The sequence below is a fragment of the Nothobranchius furzeri genome, chromosome 16 (assembly GCF_043380555.1).
Source record: "Nothobranchius furzeri strain GRZ-AD chromosome 16, NfurGRZ-RIMD1, whole genome shotgun sequence".
Lineage (NCBI taxonomy): Eukaryota > Metazoa > Chordata > Actinopteri > Cyprinodontiformes > Nothobranchiidae > Nothobranchius > Nothobranchius furzeri.
In genome coordinates, this window is record NC_091756.1 from 41,280,430 (window position 1) to 41,302,111 (window position 21,682).

At 44.1% G+C, this 21,682-nt stretch overlaps 1 protein-coding gene across 1 annotated transcript in view; it reads right to left on the reverse strand.

Moving 5' to 3' along the window:
* Positions 1-21,682, reverse strand: part of LOC107387827 (SPARC (osteonectin), cwcv and kazal like domains proteoglycan 2) — a 66,120-nt gene that overhangs the window by 29,365 nt on the left and 15,073 nt on the right. The window lies entirely within an intron of this gene.

Consider the following 21,682-nt stretch of genomic DNA (forward strand, 5'->3'; position numbering starts at 1 on the left):
TTTTTTCTTTGCCTTGCTGACAAATAAGCATGAGAACACGTACACACACTAAAGTGCACGTGCGTGCACACACACACACGCACACACAGAGAACATTTTGATCATTAGGATTTTGAATGGACGTGTTTCTAATTCTTTGGTTTAAAAATATGTGGTGCAGCCATGACAACCAAGCCCTTTTAATGGGATTTTCATCTAAATTCAATTAAAGCACCTCAGATTAATTATTTATATGAGCATGTACAGCAAAACTGGTTGAAAGCAAACTATCCATCCATCCATTTTCATCCGCTTATCCGGAGTCGGGTCGCGGGGGCAGTAGCCTAAAGCGAGAGGCCCAGACATCCCTCTCCTCAGCCACTTGGGCCAGCTCCTGTGGGGAATCTCAAGGCGTTCTCTGGCCAGGTGAGAGATATAGTCCCTCCACCGTATCCTGGGTCTACCTTTAGGTCTCCTCCCAGTTGGACGTGCCCGGAAAACTTCACCAGGGAGGCGTCCAGGAGGAATCCTGACCAGATGCCCGAGCCACTTCAACTGGCTCCTCTCGATGTGGAGGAGCAGCGGGTCTACTCCGAGCCCCTCCCGAATGACCAAGGGAGAGCCCAGCCACTCTTCGGAGAAAACTCATTTCGACCGCTTGTATCCGCAATCTTGTTCTTTTTGGTCACTACCCAAAGCTCATGACCATAGGTGAGGGTAGGAACGTAGATCGACTGGTAAATCGAGAGCTTCGCCTTCTGACTCAGGTCTCTCTTCACCATGACAGACCGGTACAATGCCCGCATCACTGCAGATGCAGCACCAATCCGCCTATCGATGTCACGCTCCAGTTTTCCCCCACTCGTGAAAAAGACTCCGAGATACTTAAACTCCTCCACTTGGGCAGGACCTCATCCCTGACCCGGAGAAGGCTTTCTACCCTTTTCCGAATCAAGACCATGGTCTCAGATTTAGAGGAGCTGATTCTCATCCCAGCTGCTTCACACTCGGCTGCGAACCGCTCCAGCGAAAGCTGAAGATCACATTCTGATTAAGCTAACAGGACCACATCATCTGCAAAAAGCAGAGACCTGATCCTCAGGTCACCAAAACAGATACCCTCCACACCTTGGCTGCACATAGAAATCCTGTCTATAAAGGTTATAAACAGAATCGGTGACAAATTGCAGCCTTGGCGGAGTCCAACTCTCACTGGGAACGAGCCCGACTTACTGCTGACAATGCTGACCAAGCTCTGACACCGGTCATACAGGGACCTAACAGCCCGTATCAGAGGGCCTGGTACCCCATACTCCCAGAGTACCCCCACAGGGCCCCCCGAAGGATGCGGTAAAACACCTTCTCCAAATCCACAAAACAAATGTATACTGGTTGGGCAATTCCCACGCTCCCTCCAGGATCCCCCTCAGGGTATAGAGCTGGTCCAGTGTTCCACGAACAGAACGAAAACCACATTGCTCCTCCTGAATCTGAGGTTCAACAATCCGACGGACCCTCCTCTCCAGAACCCCTGAATAAACCCTACCAGGAAGGCTCAGGAGTGTGATCCCCTGCAGTTGGAACACACCCTGCGGTCCCCCGTTTTAAATAAGGGGACCACCACCCCAGTCTGCCAGTCCAGTGGGACTGCCCCTGATGTCCATGCGATATTGCAGAGCCGCGTCAGCCAACACAGCCCCACAACATCCAGAGCCTTAAGGAATTCCAAGCGGATCTCATCCACCCCTGGAGTCTTGCCACAGAGGAGCTTTTTAACCACCTCTCACCTTGAGAGGCCAACCCAAAGCCCCCAGACTCTGCTTCCTCACTGGAAGACGTGTCAGTGGGATTGAGGAGGTCTTCGAAGTATTCTGCACACCGATCCACAACGTCCTGAGTAGAGGTCAGCAGCACACCATCCCCACTATAGATAGTGTTGGTAGTGCACTGCTTTCCCCCCTGAGGCGCCGGATGGAGGACCAGAATCTCCTTGAAGCTGTACGGAAGTCTTGCTCCATGGTCTCACTGAACTCCTCCCATGCCCGGGTTTTCGCCTTGGCGGCCACCCGAGCCTCGTTCCACTTGGACTGCCGGTACCCATCAGCTGCCTCTGGAGTCCCACAGGCCAAAAAGACCTGATAGGACTCTTTCTTCAGCTTGATGGCACCAGCGGGTTCGGGGGGTTGCCACCATGACAGGCACCGACGATCCTGCGACCACAGCTCCGGTCGCCCACCTCAACAATGGAGGCACGGAACAGGGTCCATTCAGACTCAGTGTCCCCCGCCTCCCCTGAACATTTTGGAAGTTCTGTCGGAGGTGGGAATTGAAGCTCCTTCTGACAGGAGACTTTGCCAGACGTTTCCAGCAGACCCTTGCGATACGTTCAGGCATGCCTGGTCTGACCGGCATCCTCCTTTCCCATCTGAGCCAACTCACCACCAGGTATTGGTCAGTTGACAGCTCCGCCCCCCTTCACCCGAGTGTGCAAGACATGCGGCTGCAGGTCAGATGAAACAACAAAGTCGATCATCGAGCTGCGGCCTAAGGTATCCTGGTGCCAAGATTACATATGGACACCTTTATGTCTGAACGTGGTGTTCATTATGGACAATCCATGACTGGCACAGAAGTCCAATAACAAAACACCACTCAAATTCAGATCGGGGGGCCGTTCCTCCCAGGGCCGGAGTGGGACACATTTTCAGCCCTGGAGTTTCAGACCCCAGACCGGCCCACTTAACGAATTATTATTAAAATCATGTTAGAACTTTATATGTATAGTCTACAAAAGCACACTACTCGGTAAAGCCTTGTAATTGTAAAGCAAGAAAGAGTTGAAAGAGTTGAGTAGCTTTACAAGAAAGAGCAACTCTTTCTTGTAAAGCAAGAAAGAGTTGCTTTACAATGTAGGTTTATTTGAACATCAGTGCACATCTCCAACATTGTTCTTTACAACACATTCTCTAACAATATAACAATCTACATTCTGTTCAAACAGCTGTTCTGAGATTTTCAAACCTTTAAAATGAAATGACTCAGCACTCCCTTTCACACTTTTTCCAGTTTCGCTAGACTCACCTGCACACAATTAAAATAATCATCTGTAAAGCTTTAGCACATTTGATATGGAAAACACATCTTTGTAACCAATGAAAATATTTTCTATGGCAAAATATGCAGGCTTATTTAATTTTACTTTCATTCTAATAACGATCTGTTGTGGGCTTTGTGCATTTACTAACAGAAATACATCAGGTCACTACTATTATTTGGACATTAAAATTATTATAATGAAACTAATGTTTGCTTGTTTGCACATGAGTTGGCTCACCTTCTATCCCAACAGGAGCAATACCCTCACTGCTGGCTCCTGGCTCTTCTTCTGACACTACATTGTGTGAAAATTGTCACAATTCAGCATTCATTTTCCTTTTTTACACGCTTTCTGATCAATGCTGAATCATCTAGCATTTTAGAACACTTTCATATAGAGCCAGGATAGTTTTCATCATATAAATTTTAATAATATTCAGTTCACTGACTCAATAAGTAATCCTACCTGTACATGCCCGCTCTGGAATTGTGGGTTTCTGCCTGGTGCTTATTAGGCCTACTGGATCTTGTGTTTGACTCTGACAAGACAGTTTGGTGGCATCAGTCACATCATACTGTAAATTATATTACATAACGTTATGTCATGATGCCATATAATTCATTATTGATGCTTAATTAACTTGAATGGTGATTTGCAGCCGGTAAAGTTTAACATCTTGACTTGCCTTACCCGTTTTATCTTCATTTGAAGTTAAAGACCGCGAGCTTGTTTGAGAAAAAAAGGTGCTCATTATTGCACATTTAGCTGCATCCAGGGCCAGATTAAGACTTTGTTGTACCCTGGGCAACAATATTCAAGGGCCCCATCATCACGACCCAAGGATCACCATAATATGGTCACATACAGAATATTTTACTGTAATATGCAGTAAATATACTCAATGCTTGAATGCCTGATGTCACGTAACCCGCTCAGGGTAACCTTTGACCCACCTTGTGTGGACTGACCAATGAGGAGAGGGTCTTAACTTGAGGCCCTCTCTTCATTGGTCAGTCTGCATGAGACTGACTCTCAACTGACGTTCAGTCGTAGGCAGCGAAGCGTCTCTGTGCAGCGCAAAAGCCCGGGTGGACAGTTTGTTTAATGTAGGGTGATCATATTTCCATTTCCAAACAAGAGGACAGGGGATCTGTGCCTATGTCGTCACACTATGGCAACACCACACAAACCACGCTGGGACCCATTTTTTTGTAAGAACTAAATTAATATCAGATTCTGCCAATAAAAGGGCTCTAAAACAATTCATATGTAAATATTTAGCATATGTATTGCAAAATCTCATTTTTCTGCTTTAGTGCTGCAACAAGGTTTTAATAATAATAAATTATTATACCTTTTGTTTTACTACAGCATTGGTAAGCTTCCTGTGCACAGATTATTAAGGATGCTTGTTTCAGCTGTGAGATTAGACGATAGGATCAATGAAAAAATAAGTTGTCCCACACTCCATGGAAACTTTCAGAGAATCCACAAATAGTGGCTTTCAAATGGTTTTGTTTCTTTTTGCAAGTTTAGAAAAGCAGCAGATGAGACAGCATGTCTGATAATTTAGTTTTTCATCTGATAATATTAGAACATGTCAGTAATGTCTGAGGAGCTTTTATAAACACTGTATAACTAACACTCCTGGAGAGGGTAATTACACAGAGGCTTCTGGGGAGCCTTGTTATGGGGTGGGTGGGGGGGGGTCATTTTGCCTTGGCCCCCAAAATGTCTTGAAACGGCCCTGGGTGTGTGACTGAGTTTTGAAGGTGATCTGAATTGTATCAGATGTATAAATATGACATGTGTATAACTTATTGTTTTATACAGGTAAAAACGTGTAGTGGAGATAGATCTACCTACATTTTACTTTTCCACACTTAGTTTTGTTTTCTTGTTTTTATTTAACTATTTTCCTGTCCTGTCTGTCTCTCATCTTCCTGCGTCTCCTCTAAACTCTCCAGAAAAAACTGCTGCCAGGATTCTTACTTTTTCACCTCATCAGTTACTTTTGAGCAGATCAAATGGATCTCCTGACCGCAAAGCGGAGTGCGCCTTTCGATGCTGCGTCAGTGAGGTGAAATCACCGCAGCACCGCGCAGCACAAGTGATGAGCTGCGCAGCAGCAGAGCGCTTCAGGCACAAATAAGACAGATAATAGAGAACATGTGCGGACATGAACGATCGTGTGCTAATTATAGTTTTTTGGTTGCGCCACTTTGAGAATGGACCGTGCGCTGGACGCAGCTGCCTGGAGCGCTGCGCACGAACGCGCTGTGCCGCTCTCTGTGCTCTCTGCTCAGAAGAGTCCATAAATGATGTAATATAGATAGAAAACTTGTTTCCGGCTCCCCTGGATGTGTAAGATATACAGCTCCCCCATAATTCGATCGCTGCTCCTGGATGAAAAGCCGGACATTTTCATCAATACGACCGCGGACCCCCAGTCCGGACGCCCGGACAGAGAGTGAAAAGTGGACATGTCCGGGGAAAACCGGACATACGGTCACCCTAATTTAATATAATGCGGGAGATTACAGACATGCCTACAGTATTTTGCTCGTGCGCTTGCTGCCCTGGGCCCCTTAGAGTTCGTGGGCCCTGGTCAATTGCCCAGTTGCCCATATGGTTAATCCGGCCTTGGCTGCATCTGTTTCCAACGCTTTCCTCTTTTTAATTCTTGCCTTCTCCGCGCCACCCTTGCTCTTTCTACTTTCCATCTTTCCGTCAACTGCGTGGTCACATGGTGCGCACAGGCGCATACGGGGGAAAAAAACGAGCTGCAGCCTGCAGGTAGAGCCAGCCAGAGACAGCCGGGAGGAGCGTATGTGATCAGCCTGGCGGCCTCAGTGCCATGACTGAACACCGGCACCAAAAAATAAAAATAAAATGATAAAAAACAAAAACGAGAGCACCGGCCCCATGCGGCCCAAACATCGCGCGGCCCACCGGGAATTCTCCAGACCCTCCCGATTAGCCACTCCGGGCCTGGTTCCTCCCAACCACACCTCTCCAGGTCTCACTGTCATTGCCCACGTGAGCGTTAAAGTCGTTTGGTGCATAAGCACAGACCACAGTCAGAGCCCGTCCCCCCACACGTAGGCAGAGGGAGGCTGCCCTCTCATTCACTGGGGTAAACCCCAACGTACAGGCACCAAGATGGGGGGCAACTAGTATGCTGACCCCTGCTCAGCACTCTCAGTGGGAACAATTCCAGAGTGGTAGAAATTCCAACCCCTCTCAAGGAAACTGGTTCCAGAGCCAGAGTCATGCGTTGAGGTGAGTCGGACTATATTTAGTCAGAACCTCTCAACCTCACACACCAACTCAGGCTCCTTCCCCACCAGAGAGGTGACATTCCATGTGCCAAGAGCCAGCTTCTGTAGCCGAGGATCAGAACGCCAAGGTCTCCGCCCTCGACTACCACCCTTCACACACTGCACCCGACCCCTTTGGCCCCTCCCAAGAGTGGTGAGCCCATGGGAAGGGGGACCCACGTTTCCTCTTCGGGCTGTGCCCAGCCGAGCTCCATGGGTGAAAGCCCGGCCACCAGGCGCTCGCCAACGGGCCTTCCAGAGGGAGGCCCCGGTGACCCATGTCTGGGTGAGGGAACATGGTTTCCATTTATTTAATTCATCATAAGAGGTCTTCGGGCTGCTCTTTGTCTGATCCCTCACCTAGGACCTGTTTGCCATAGGTGGCCCTACCAGAGGCAGAAAGCCTCAGGCAACTTAGCTCCTAGGATCATTGAGACACTCAAACCCCTCCACCATGGTAAGGTGGCAGCCCAGGGAAAGCAAACTGAAACAACACTTTTCTACAGGTTTAACCCTCTAAATGGCAAGTTAAACCACTTGGTATATTTTAGTCCCAAAAAGTAACCGAAGAAAAAAACTATTAAATAAACTGTTTTATCATATTTTATTGAATCTTTATAGCCTCAAATTAATAAAAATTGTGAAATACAACATTTTTCCTGTTATACAATATTTATAAATATGGGCTGCATGGTGCCGCAGTTGTTAGCACTGTTGCCTCGCAGCACGAAGGTCGTAGGTTCGAAACTCGGCTGTGGCCTTTCTGTGTGGAGTTGAGTGTTCTCCCCATGCATGTGTGGGTTTCCTCCGGGTACTCTGGTTTCCCCCACAGATCACAACATGCGCTATAGGTTATAAATTGTAAGTCGCTTTGGATAAAAGCGTCTGCCAAATTAATAAACATAAACATAAATAACCAATCTCTCTCTCTCTCTCTCTCTCATTTGTTATTACCATGTTTATGAAGATTTTATGAAAAAAACGAGATTTTACCAAAAATATACATAATTTCTTTTACTTGTTCAGGGCATATGTTCAAATTTTACAGCTTTGATTTTCATGCTATGATTTCACCAACTTCATTGAGTTTTACATTTACAACACACATACTCTTATTTAGCACAACTAGTCAACCTTTTGATGTGAGAGTTTCATAAACCTAGCATTGTTAGTTTTTTAGAGATCTGACCGTAAACACAAAAGGAGACTGAACATTTTCTGGTTCTGCAGACACACCAGTATTTGGTGCATCATAGCCCCATGCTGGTTGGTGGAATGGCATCATGGCACAGAATGTGACATGATCTCTGATGATTGGTTGGGTGAAATCCCGTAATTATCATACTTACCTACATCATTTACGATGTGAGTGGAAGTGTCTAATGGGCCATTCCCATGTGTACCGGGTCGGCCCGGGCCGGGTAGCCCCAGTCGGCCCCAGCCTGGCCCGGTTGATTCCACACATCCTTGTCTTAAGCCCATGTGGGCTGATTCTACCCACCAATCAGAGGCTTGCTCTAATGGAAGGTGTGAATTTGCTGTCAGCAGTGGGTGTGTTGGCCCTGGTCGGCCTGAAGCAGACCCCCTCGAGAAGAGGGCTGAGAATGAGCCTTGGTTGGCCCGGAAAAATACCAGGCCACCCAGATATGTAAACAACCTACGCTACCCGGCCCGGGCCGACCCGGTACAGATGGGAATGGCCCCAATATATAGATGTTGGCCCTATAAAGGGTTAAATGTTAAATGAAACATGACAAATTTTATTTCTCCAGATAAAACCTCACTTATCGTGGCTTTTTGGTGCTTTTTCTATTCTTACTCATACAACTAATATAATTTGTGATAATTACATTAAAAGCTCTATAAAAATGCTGTGGCAGGCATAAATCTCTTAAACGGCTGAGCTAATTTTTGTGTTTTTTTTTTACATATATCAGTTCATCTGAAGTGCATCCTTTCATTTAAGCAGCTAAAATGAGCCTGAGATCAAGTCAGAGACAGCATGATGCTCCTCTTTCAGGATTTATTCTGGAGGTGACTTTGGGTTTGGGGCTCCTGTAGACTCAGGCTGATATTATGCTCCTTTAATGCATGCATTACACATGTGTTACATTCATACAAGCAGGTTTTGCTTTATTAATCATCAGTAGGAAACATTTATTGTACAATTTTAGTGCCCTGCGACCAAAAGCTACAGAGATAATTGTTAAAAAGGACCTTGAAATTATTCTGTCGTCAATTGAGCAGAATAACCTCAGCTTCTAAAGTATTTGACACAAGGCAAGACTCTAAACTTTAAACATGTCTACTTCTGCTCTGTTGCGGAGGGAATATTTGCAAACTAACAGTTTTTTAGAGGTCCTCCCTAGCGATGTTGAGCCGGAACGATACACTCTGCCCCATGTTTCCCTTTCTGTCAGGACAGCGAGGATCAGCCACAGAGAGCTTTAGTACCCGACACGAAGCCCGGCAAGAACCCAGAGGATCAGTTCTGATCAGTTAACTCAGACTTGTTCTGAAGGAGGATGTGAAGACTGAGCCTTAAGTCAAGCTGAACGAGTGGAGCCAATGGCAGCCTAAACTCTGTCCACAGAGTAAAAGATAAGAGGAATGGAGTTTGTGGTTTTGTGTGTTTTTCCACTAATGTTATCATTTCTAGCCTAAAAAATGAATACATTACTATTCATGAGTTATATTTCACATAATTTCATCATTGGTAAAAACAACAGTGAGTTTGGCTTAGAGTTTTTTTATGTTGTGGCTTTAAAACCTACTTAGAAAATTTTGCAGCCGCTTAATCTAAAGAGGCATTTTTTTAGCTCCACTGCTGCAGAAAACGATGAGATCTTTTACTGATTCATGTGTGTTCTTGTGCTTTAAACACGATTACCTCCTAATCCCCAAGCAGGTAACACCACCAACCTTAAAAAAATAAAGACCAAACAAAGAAAAGTCCACTTTGCAAAAATGAAACAAAGACACTCACCTCAACTTCCTGCAGCAGAGGCCAGCAGCAGTGAGGAAAAAATAAAGAAGCTGATTACATATAGAACACTTTAATGCAATTTTCATTGTTAAGTATGCAAAAACAGGGTCATTACACTTGTGGCGCCTGTTAGACTGTCAGCCCTTAATGCACTCTGATTGCCAATACACGCCGCCGTCTCGTTCCCCTCGGGGACTAACATCAGACATTTATCGAGGATTAAGAGTGCCTATTAACCGAGTATGATCAGCTGCCACTTCTGTAAGCTGGCAGGGGTCCGGATCACTAAAGGCCCATTCTCTTCTTGTGTTTACATGCCGGAAGACAACAGTCTCCTGCCAGCTCACAAGCAGAGAGTAAGCCATAACGTACCGCATCAGCTTTGGAACAACACGAACAAATAAAAACCTTCTTTAAATACAGCAGACAGGTGTGCTCTGGATGTTTATCTACAGCTGCAACACGCCCGACGTTTACTAAGCAGAGCGGTGACGAGGCAGACAGATATAGCTTCTGTAAAGAACAACCTTGAGTTAACACGAAAGTGACTGCTTTCCTTTCATTCCATTTCACTGCCTTGGCTTTGGTCCAAGGGCACTGCACATCAATACCCACCTCAGGCTCTCCCTGTGTGCTTTATCTGCCAACGCTCTGGTGTGTTTGAAAGAAATATAGCGCTGCGTGGTTCTTTTTCAACAACACTACTCGTCAAAAACGCTCAAAATACTTTTACACACCTGCCTGTTTAACAGCGAAGTGCACGAAAACGTCTGCTGGGTGATTTACTGGCCTCACAAGGACAAGGCAAGTAGCCTGGAATGGCTTTGAAATGTTGAAACTTGAAATTTATGCAAATGCCAGAGTGGAACTTTAGATTTCACTTCAGACACTGTTTAAAAAGCATGGGCCCTGATTAAAAAGAGCTGATATTATCCAGAATGACATGATGCACTAAAAAACTGTCACTGTTGAATATTTAAGTAATAAAAGGACCTATAGGTATCTGTGTGCTCTGCCAGTTGTTTCCAACTTGTATCTGTCAAACATCTCTTCCTTCATTTTGCTTCTCTTAGATTGTGTAAAGCATTTAAGCGTAATGACTGTAATAGAGAATCTCTCCATTCATTTTCTGTCATTGTTTTGGTTTAAAGTGAGCCTACATTTATTATTTCAATAAATCTGCTGTAGTCTTTAGTATGAACAAATGCCAATATTGGGTTTTCTATTGCTGATACCGATGCCAATATGTAGAGGTCATGGTCAGCCAATGGCCAATATGTAGCTGATTTTTTTGGTCCAATCTTCATTGTTGATATCGAGATGTATTCCATCTTGTTTGCATGCTGAAATCTCACTAATTAAGTTAGCTGAATCAGTTTTTGAACACTGATTTTTAATCAACTGTTAAATCGTTTTTTGTGCACTGCTCAGTGTTGAAATCAGAGATTTAACTAAAGTAAATCACACAACTCAATTAATTGACCAATTATTAGGTATTCAAAAAAAATTTGCTGAAAATAATACCCCCACTTGTGAGTCATTCTCTGTGGAAAAAAGCTCTCACAGTCAGCATTCAGGTGCAACTCAGGTTGATTTGTGGTAAATAAATAAATAATAAAATAACACGTATTAAATGTTTCTTGAAGAACTTCATCTTTAAGAATTATTTGCCTAAAAACAAACTGTTTCAAAAAGTCCCCGTGTGTGATGCCTTAAAACGGCTCATGCTGAAAGACACTGAAACTGTCAAGACAAGAACTGTTGAAATTGCGTTATGTGGGAGGGATTTGGTGTAAAAAAAAATCATGAACGTGTTTCGTACTGATCATAAAACTATTATAAATTTAAAGAATTGTAAGTCTAAATTTTTTTGAAGAAATAAAATAAATTATTAGAATCACACCTCTGTATGCCGCATTGCTGCTAAAAGGAAACTCAGTTGTCGTTTAGCCTTTTTATTGGAATCCTCTGTCATAATATTTATCTTACACAAAACTTCACCAATTTGTCACTTTTATTTCTTTTTTATAGTCCCTGGGTCCGATCCCCAAGTCTCCTGCTTGGTCTTGGTCTTGCAAGTGGAGGGTCAACCTGTTTGGGCTAGACCTGGATGGGTCTTGTGGGTGAAGGCGTGGCCACCTGGTGCTCACATACAGGTCAGGTCTGTCTCCAGGACAGGAATCCGGACTGGGTACTCTGGATGGAACAGCATTTTCTACAGTAGCTAAAAATAGATTGTGATGCAACATCGCAATGCATTGTGGGATGTAGCCCTAGACAAACAAGCGTGTGTTTTGCATGGATGCCGATGGGTCTGAGTTACTCCATTCATCTCAAAGTTGTATTTTCGTCTTCTAAATATGTACAAACATGAAGGAATTAAACACTGCTGTTGGGAGAGTTGTTAACTGGACTCTAGATACTCAGATCGGATGTCAGAGGGGACATTTTTTATCCTTTTTCCAAAGCCAGGTAAGGTCCAAAACCACATGAAACAGCTGAAAAGGGAAATGGTGGGGCAGAACAGATTATCGGTCAAGGGGTGCATGTGTATTTGTTCCATACATTTTGCCGGTGGGAAAGGTCTTACATATGAGAATAATGAGCTGACACTAGCAATGCTCTCAGATGAGAAGTTATCCAGGAGGCAGCGGTGTAAATGGAGGCGTCCAGCTGGACGTCTCAGCCAAACAGCATCCAAACATGGACGACAAAGGCTTTTGACTAGAGGTGGGTGGTATGTAAAAAGGTGTGACTCTTGTAGAGCACCTTTCTGAGTCAGAGGACTCCAAAATGCTTTACACTACGGTATATAATTCATCCATTCACACACACGTTCACACCCATCCAGGTCTAGCCCAAACAGGTTGACCCTCCACTTGCAAGACCAAGACCAAGCAGGAGACTTGGGGATCTGACCCCTGGACTAGATAACAAAAGAAATAAAAGTGACAAATTGGTGAAGTTTTGTGTAAGATAAATATTATGACAGAGGATTCCAATAAAAAGGCTAACTGAGTAAAACAAGTTTGCATTTTGTTTCTGATTATGTTTTTTTTTTTGGACGTCCGAGCACTCTGTCTACAATTTTTCCTGCAGAAAATGCAGTTGTTTGTTTAGCATTAGCACATAGCAGCCCTTGCACGGTGACGGCAACTGTAGAATAGTTTTTACCAGAGATGGGGAATCGTGGCATCAGTGAGTCATCTCCATGCCGTGTTTGTTTTCTTCTCAGCAACTAAACCAGGTGATTTCAATCATCACAGTGAATGAACCTGGTTTGGTTGTTGAGCAGAACAAAAACATGGCATGGAGATGACTTGTTGATGACACAATTCCCATCTCTGGTTTTTACCATGAAAGGTCTCAGTCGTTTTCATAAGACACTCCATGCCGGCAAATCAGCGCAACACTGCCGCCACGATGTGTCCTCTGAAAGCACCATGTGGCGTACGGCGATGTGGAAGATCATGCCTTGGCGCAACAGAGGGTGATGTCATGATCACGTGTGGGAATGGCATATTGAAAATGAAAGTAAACACTGGCATAACTTTTGCTGTTGTAAACAAAATCAGTTGAGATGGCAAACAGGAGCAATGCAGAGCTCCAGGAGCTTCTCTCCGTTAGAGCTGAAGCTCAGATCACCAGACAGATCACAGGGACTGTGGAGAACCGACACCTTTAAGGGCGGCATGGCAAAAAAAAAAAAACTTAAGGAGCGTGGCTTCAATTGCAATATAAAGCAAGTTATGTCCAAGCTGAAAGGAAGTCCGCAGCAGCGCAGAGACTGCCTCCACAGCCCCTTCATACCCCCATCACGTGATCTTTTGTGAAAAGCACGATTGCGCCACATTACCGCCACAGTTGGACCACTTAGGAACAATTTATGGCATTCGGTGCTGCCTCAGCTTTGTATTTTGTGAAAGAGGCTTTTGTCTCGCCTATCATCTAGAACCAGTTTGCCCTGGGAGAACCTACAGGAGAAACAACTCCTCCTCCATGGTAAAAGTCAACTCCAGAAGGGATTTATGTCAAGGCTAGCCCAGGAAGATGCTGGGATACAATCGTGAGCGATGGTAAAATTTGCTGCTGCCTCTGTGAATCAGAGCCATACATTGAATATAATGAGATGTGAGGAGTACAAAAGTATCCATTACTGTCCAGAACCAAGACATCAAACCTTGATGTGCAGGTTGTTTGTCTTTGATAACATGGTGATAACGTCGCTGTGGTGAGTCTGACATTTGTCTCTCTTTATTCCAGATATTGCTTCAGGACTCAGGACCCTGCACCTGCTTGTTCTGCTGAAAAGACTGATTGAGCTGGCAGGAAGGAGAGCTTTGATGTCACTAAACGGTTGTTCACCAAGTGCAGGTGAAGGCTCCAGAGGCAGGCACATAAATATATTTTATTAATCAAAAAATTTGAAAATAACTGAAGGACAAAACAGGTAAACAACAGGATCTGAAAAGCAGTGCATGAACCAAGAGAACTTTTATACGGAGGGAGGTGGTTACTAAACATGGAAGGGTGTGCTGATTACTGATGGAGAGAAGAGGGGAAAATAAACCTAAAATCATAAATCCATTAGTCATTTGTAAAAAGTTACCTGTTGTGGCTACTTAATTAGGTACCAAAAGTCCTCGTGAGTCACATGATAAAGAAGGGTTTGCAGTAACGGGTTTTAAACAAAGCCTCAAATCTAAAAGTTTTAAAGGTTTTGTTGTTTTTAAAGATTCAAATGATTTCAGCCCTCACGACACATCATATGTGATATGTAATATACTTTAAATTTTAATCACAAAAACCACCTTCATTACCAAAAACATGGTTCACAGAAAAGTCCACCGAGCAAATGAGACAAACTGCACCATTCTCATTCTAAACAGTACAAATACAAACATATATAAGTACAGATGAGAAAGTGAGAATGACTGCTGGGATTTTGCAGAGTGTCATGTGAGGAGATGAAGAGGAGACTTTTTAAGATGTCATGTGCAACACCTTCACTGTGACATAAACCCACTTTTTCTAGTCAGATCTGCATCTTTACATGACATTTAAGGCTAACAGCCTGAAACTTCCAGACTGACATTACAGCATGAAAAAGCTGCCATCATTGGTTATTACTTCTATCCGACAGAAAGTCTGTAACGCTGCAAAAACTGCACTAATCATCAAAGCCCGTCAGCTCACATCAGAGAGTTAATTAATTATCTGCAGGGCTTCCCAACGTCACAGAGCGGCTAGGACAGAATGGAGAGGCTGGAAAGCTTATCTTTACCCAGCAGCAGTGTGACAGGAAGGACATCAGGCCGAGGCTTCATTTAAGTCCTTCAACAAGGTTGAGAGCTAACGCCGTCCCATTGAATCTCAGCCAGGCTGCTGCGAGAGTTCACATCCAGCCACGACAACAGGGAGGGAGGGAGGGAGGAGAAAGATTGGTGAGCAAGGGGGTGTGATTTTCATGCTGGAGGTCCCCTGAGTTAGGTGATTCATATCACACACACCACCTCTTCTGCCATTTGTCAACAAGGCTGTAATGCAGCCGGTGTAAAACAGAGCCAGGAGCCTAATGGAGCTTGACTATCCAGATGCTGCGACTGCTCCTCCTGGACTGCTTGCTGGTATTAGGCTGACAACGTTTGGCTGCAAGCCTGAGTGCACTCGTCTGAGTTAAGGTCTACCTCACCTTGCCTGAGCTTCTTCAGCCACAGACATGAATACCACTAAAAGCCCTGAACCTGCCAACTTCAACCCCAGCAACCGAGAACCAGAAAACATCCTCATCACGAACACAAAGCGATAATGCACAACGGATTCCTACTCAGCATGATGGCTCCTAAAGCCTTTAACTGCATGTCAGTCTCACTGAATGATAGGCTGTTCAATACTGTTTGTAAAGGGATCTGGTTGGTAATTGTCCAGAACTCAGTGTGATGCATAGATCAGTTCCTAAAATTAAAATTTATACAAATAAGAAATTAAATTGCCATGTGGCTGGTGGGCCTTTTTATACAGAACTCTATATTGGTTTAGAACAATTTGTCATCATAAACTGCTTAACATGTAATTACTGTGGGAGCATCACGTCAACTGCACCAATATTTAAAAGCAAAATATAAAGAAAACTTTGACAAGCATCACAAATCAGATGCATGCCAAAAACATAGGTTGTGCCAGAATTTCACACATGCCAAAAAACAGTTAAGCTGCTTATATTTGGCTAGCAAGGGGCATTTAAATATCTCTGTTGTCCTGTGGTGTAGAGCTGCTGCTTTAAAATCTCACGAGAAATTAGTAATTTTTCACTTACAAGTCAACTTTTAACAGCATCCAAGTAAGATTTGGTCTCTTTATTTCTACATTCCTAACCCGGTTCACATGGCAGGAGTTTTAAATCATTGGTTGATTTGCAAAGCATGACTCATGCCAAATTGTGCATTCAACCTATTTGTTCATACTGTGTGTGTTGTGCAGCAATGCGCCAAATATTACATGCTACACACACACACTGCTTTCACTCATGGACATTTCGCTTTTAGATGGGAAATCTCGCAAGATTAAACCGAAGTGAATAAACATGGTGGAGTAGCAGCCTGCTGTACACTTTCTGATAGCTAAACGGAGAAGATCTGTGCATACCACACATGGTAGGATTATCTGGTAAGATTATCTTTAGAGAAGTTATAGTAATCATCTAAACCAATCCTTAAGATTGTCGGAGGGGGGATCGGTTCAAAAATTGGCATGATTATCTTGCTGTGTGAACCGGACTATGCAACAAAAAAAAAAAACAAAAAAAAAAACAAGCACTGTTCAGTTGCGAGATAAACAAGTAGGATCAGTTTGTAAAAAAGCATCAATGACTGGACGTTGGTAGCTCTGGGGTTGGCGGAGGTTTTGCTGGACTCCCTTAAAATGAATCTGTTCCTCTTAAAAAAAAAGAATTGGAGTTGAAATAAAATTAGCTTCACTCTGTTTTCAGTTTATTCAATAAAAAAATGATTGTGTCTAGATTTTTTTAGATTTAGGCACATTTGTATTCAACACAGAAAAGCACTTTAGTATGATCAAAGTTCTGAAGAAACAACAATCGTTTAGTTTCTGTCACAATCATTTAAATTCTCCAACATAAGTACTTTTAAATGAACTCAGCTGGCTCCAGATACCCAGGACTTTACACCGAGCCACTCCGTTAACCACACAGATCAGGAATAGGTGAAGAAACTTTTCAGATGAAATCCCCCACTCTCAGGGCAATAACAGCCTGCTTCATCCTCTGCAAAATTCCTTATTGATTTTCCGAGCACGGCATTTGCAGTGAGCACGGCGCTTAAGCTGCAGGATATGAGTTAGAGGTTAAATGATGATCCGGACATTTTGCATTTCCACCAGTTGTCATTTAACCAGCTTCATGAAGTCATTTACTCTGCTGTGACTAGATAAACACAGGCTGACAGATGGACTCGTGTTCCAGGTCATGTCTACAATGAAAGAAAGACCTGTAAGAGGCTTTCCGCTGCTGATTGCTCCTCTCTTTGCTCAGTATGTGTCTTACTATGGGATCACCAGTGTGTGTCTGCCGGTTTGACTAGCAAGACAATGTTGGCTCGTCATTCCCGTAGCCATGATTTACATGTGCTTTGCCTGATTAATGCCGATAAATTGGCAGTGTTTCCTTTTCTACATCAGACTGTCGCAAAAGGGCATGCCATTTGAAACCTGTCCTAGATCCACCCTCGTTTTCTGAGGCAGCGGGAGTGCATCGTGCCTTTCCGGTGACATTATGGCCCCTTGATTCAGCACACTGGGATCTAAGAGGTGGAAGTGATGTCTGGTTCTGTCTGCGCCCCGCTGTCTCCTAAAAGAACAGAGAACTGGGAGGGAAACTGACGCAGACCCACTGTGAACTGAAATTATTTGAAATGCCTTTTTTGCTGGTATTTTGAGCATGAACTGAGTGAGAAAACATTTCAACTGAACTCAAACCATCCATCCATTCATTTTCATCCGCATATCCAGAGTCGGGTCGCGGGGGCAGTAGCCTAAGTCGAGAGGTCCTCTCCCCAGCCACTTCGGCCAGCTCCTCTGGGGAAATCCTTGGGCGTTCCCTGGCCAGGTGAGCGACATAGTCCCTCAACATGTCCTAGGTCTTCCTTTAGGCCTTCTCCCGGTTGGACGTGCCCGGAAAACCTCACCAGGGAGGCATCCAGGAGGCATCCTGACCAAATGCCCAAGCCACCTCAACTGGCTCCTCTTGATGTGAAGGAGCAGCGAATCTACTCCAAGCCCCTCCTGAATGACCGAGCTTCTCACCCCATCTCTAAGGCAGAGCCCAGCCACTCTGCAGAGAAAACTCCTTTCGGCCGCTTGTATCTGCGATCTCATTCTTTCGGTCACTACCCAAAGCTCGTGACCATAGGTGAGGGTAGGAACGTAGATCGACCGGTAAATCGAGAGCTTCGCCTTCTGACTCAGGTCTCTCTTCACCATGACAGACCGGTACAATGCCCGCATCACTGCAGATGCAGCACCAATCCGCCTATCTTATCTCACGCTCCAGTTTTCCCTCACTCGTGAACAAGACCCCGAGATACTTAAACTCCTCCACTTGGGGCAGGACCTCATCCCTGACCCGGAGAAGGCATTCTACCCTTTTCCAAATCCAACAATGGCTGAACTCAAACAAGAAGCAGAAATCACAGCAACAGCTGGAACATGTTTACACATATTCTCAGCTAAAGGAACACATCTTTAAATGCAACAGATCCAACTTTTCTGCTAATCACAGAGACATACATGATTTTATTACCTTCTTCCTTGTGATGGTAGCAGAGAATACCTATTTTTAAAAAAGAAAAAACTTTCTTCACACTCCAAAGGCAAAAGAAGAAATCCACAGGAGAAAAAATGGATAGCCTCAGTTGCAACAAATACCAGGGTATTATGGGATTAAGTTGCAGCTGAGCAACACAGAGAGGATAAAATTGATCACCTGAGCTGGAGCGCTTGGGGGTGTGCAGAGGAAGGACACATGTTGTTTCACAAGGTAAAAAAGACTGCCTGCAATGCAGTGCAGTACACTATAAGCACAATCTGCAGCCCGCTCTGCACTATGAAGGGCACGTCTCTCCTCTGATAACATGAAGTAGTGCATCCATCTGAAACATTTGCACTCTGCTGAAGTGCAGAAGTAGTCGGGGCTGACTGACTGAAGTTCTGCAGAGGGCTGGAGATAAATAAACTTGTGAAGAAATTTCCTGCAAAGGCTGGTTTGTGAGCGAGAAAGGTCTTTTTTCCAACCTGAAAATATGGAAACAATATGGCTTCTCTTTTGTTCTTTTTATGTAAGGAGCAGCTTCCATCGAATAACAAAAGGAGATTTCAGGAAGTTGCATCACAGGAATAAACCTGCTCCTCTCAACAAACCCTTCAAAGTTTGGTCTTGAGTCACAGATGAAATGACACATCAAACAATGGCCAAGTCTCCTTGCTGTAGCAGACGTCACGGCCAAATCAAGGCGCTCCATGCTCGGAGAGATGCAGTAATTGGAGTGGAGGAGGACGAGGACGCAGGACAAATGGATTCTGTTGGACCACAATGCTGAGCCAAGCAGAACCCTGGAACAACACAGTATCTGCAGCATCTTATCGCTCGCTCCTCCCCCTGTTTGCAAAACAAAAAGGCAGAAAAAGAGGAGGCGAGACTTCAGGTTGAGCTCCACTCAGATGCCCCAGGGATCTGGGAGCTTATGCAGGGTTCTCTTCGCTGTGCTGAGCCATGCTGCTGCTTCTGCATGCAATATTAGCAGAAAAGCCTGTGATAAGCTGAGCTAGAAAATTTGGCCCATGTGCTATTTTCACCTTGCAGAAATAAGTGACATATGAATCGATCTGCAAACAAGTTGCATAAATACATGAATGAGCTTAGATGTTGCTTGTTGGCCCTACAGAGGAAAAAACAGTGTGGTCAAAGACCAAGAAAATAAATTTTAATCAAATAAAATCTGACAAATGCACTAGATGACAAAGTGGCCAATAGGATGTTTTTTCAGGTATGTGTAGTGTCACTTTTACAGTCAGTTTTGATAACAAAAAGCTCAATTTCCCCAGGCAAATGGACTTGTTTAGCTTCTTGCTATCCCTTTGATATTTCACCTCAAATACACTTAAAAACAATGGAATTAGTGCTTGGAAAATGTTAAAAAGCAACCTCGCTGCAGCTCTTCTTTCTCCTCCGTCAACAATGGCTGACTTTTAAGTGCAATGCTTGAATGAAGAAAGAAATAACTGTAGCTCAAACAAACATTTGCTGTGTCATTTTCATTTCAGCAGTAAGTCTAGTGTAACCGGACGTTTTTGTGGCACAGAGCAGCTGTGCTATTATTTGAGCAAGCTCAAGTGTTTTGTGAGCGTGTGTTCACTGAACTTTAAAAATCCATTCACTATATCCATCTATCATTGTGTGGAATACAATTGTATTTGTCATTTCCTCATTTGAACAAGCAGACCAGCTGTTTAAACAACATTGGTGCCAATGACGATTGACACTGAGGCTTCTTTGGAGCTGTCAGAAAGACGTTTGGAAACCAGCGGCACCAATTACAGAACCTAGTGATGATAGCTGCCACATTTTAAAATGCTAGAGGGATCCGTGAGAGACAGCTCGCAGGGGTCTCAAAGTTAAATACACTAGCCGGCTAATAACATTTAATTCCACCCGTCTGCCATGGCAATGAGGGCAAATTGGGTTGTTGTGGCTGCTGATGATGCTAATCTGCCAGCGCGGCAGAGGGATATTACAGTAAAACAGGGAGGCGCACTGAGATGCCACATTATGGCTTTAGGAAGGACTACATCATCCAGAAATTACATTCTCTTGGGTTCTTTCAGCTGAGAAAAAAACCTATTAGTGCCCCTGCTCTGCCGCTCTATATCCTAGAAGATTTGCTTGATTAAGGTCATTTCAATATGCCTTTGTATAGGGTGTGCATTTCCATGCCAGCTCAACAAATTATCAGCCTCTCCCTGACACAGACGCAAACAAATTCATCCTCCAAGTGCCGTACATGTCCACGAACGGGATCCAGGTCCTTCCCATGCATGTCCTTGACACCTCCCGCTAGTGCAGTTACTACACAGAGGAGAGTCGACTCTGTGTGTAGCTCTGGGACACAAAAGCTCATCTTGTCCAATGTGAATATCAGTGGACAAGACAAGCATATAAGAGAGGCGGTTTCTCCCCAGGCAAGAGCATGTCCCCAGCTTTTGTAGCCGCCTGGCCTAATTGTATGGTGCCTGTCATGCTGTTTCAACAGTGAGTGATTTGTGGCCTACAGCAAAGAATCTATCAATGCCATGTTGAACTAAGCACCTTATATTATTATATCTATTTTTACAGAGGACGAGCGATAGAGCCGCGCTGCTTGGGCCTCGTTTTCAGTGCAGCTCAGCCACATACCATTCATAACAATAATGGTGGCCACAAAAATACATTCAGAAGAAATAAAACAGCACCTGATGCAAACCTAATTATATTTAGGACAACCTTGCTCTGCAGGCTCAATACCCACCTGGATAATACACACACAGCTATGTTTGCAGGCTGTTTTCCAGGTTTAATCATTTCCATAGAGATAAGCCTGCCCCCACTCGCGCGTCCCTCCATCTGCAGCAGGTGAAGCCTCTCTTTTAGGGTGCATGCAGTGAAAAGTAAACAGAAATCTCTCTTCCTGTTTGTGAGTGATGACAAAAAGAGTTATCAGACCTCATGGTAGTCACGCAGCAGATGAATTTGCAAGGATTATATAAATGGGTTCTTATATTATTTTTAGTCTAGAAACACATAGAAACAACCTGAGAACCATGAAAAGCGTCTGTAGAAAAAACTGAAATATCTGAAATCGTCATCTTGTTTAAATCGTGCTCAAAATTTTATCATTTAAACCACAAAACAGAAAATTGATAAAGTATGTTATTCATTGGTCAAAGTTAATTAAATAAATGGTTTGTATTACACATAAATTGTTTGTATATTGAATGATTGTTTTGTTTTGTTGTTTTTTTTTGCTTAGGTTTTCTCAGACAACAGCTGTCACAAGGTCGTGAACACCCATAAAAAGGACTGATTGCTCTCCTGGCCGACACTCAAATCGATTCAGCTAGTCCATCGCCCGGTCCCAACACTCACTCTTCCAACCGTGTTCCCGTGGAGGAGTGTGAGTTTCTAGGGTGTCCTGATTCTCCATCGTAGAACTCGGCCCCGCCCCCTTGCTCTGTGATTCACTGAAGCCTGCA